This window comes from Sinocyclocheilus anshuiensis, unplaced genomic scaffold (assembly GCF_001515605.1).
Source record: "Sinocyclocheilus anshuiensis isolate Anshui unplaced genomic scaffold, SAMN03320099.WGS_v1.1 scaffold990, whole genome shotgun sequence".
NCBI lineage: Eukaryota > Metazoa > Chordata > Actinopteri > Cypriniformes > Cyprinidae > Sinocyclocheilus > Sinocyclocheilus anshuiensis.
In genome coordinates, this window is record NW_015539926.1 from 1,287,829 (window position 1) to 1,288,052 (window position 224).

General features: G+C 37.1%; 1 protein-coding gene across 1 annotated transcript in view; it reads left to right on the top strand.

Moving 5' to 3' along the window:
* The window catches only part of LOC107686721 (contactin-associated protein-like 2), a 401,917-nt gene that overhangs the window by 365,464 nt on the left and 36,229 nt on the right, over nucleotides 1–224 (top strand). The window lies entirely within an intron of this gene.

Here is a 224-nt window from a genome sequence, read left to right on the forward strand (position 1 = left end):
TCAGCTCTAACGTCACTGAATCTGCTTTTAAAAATTAACCATCCATTCATCATATCATCATGCAAAACATACACGACAAATAGCTGGCAAATAGCTCCTCTAGAGGTGGCTATGGGGAATGGTATACCCACGCCACCATGCTGAGGGGAGTGCATGCCTGAAATATATATGTATATATATATATGTATGTATGTGTGTGTGTGTGTGTATATATATATATATAT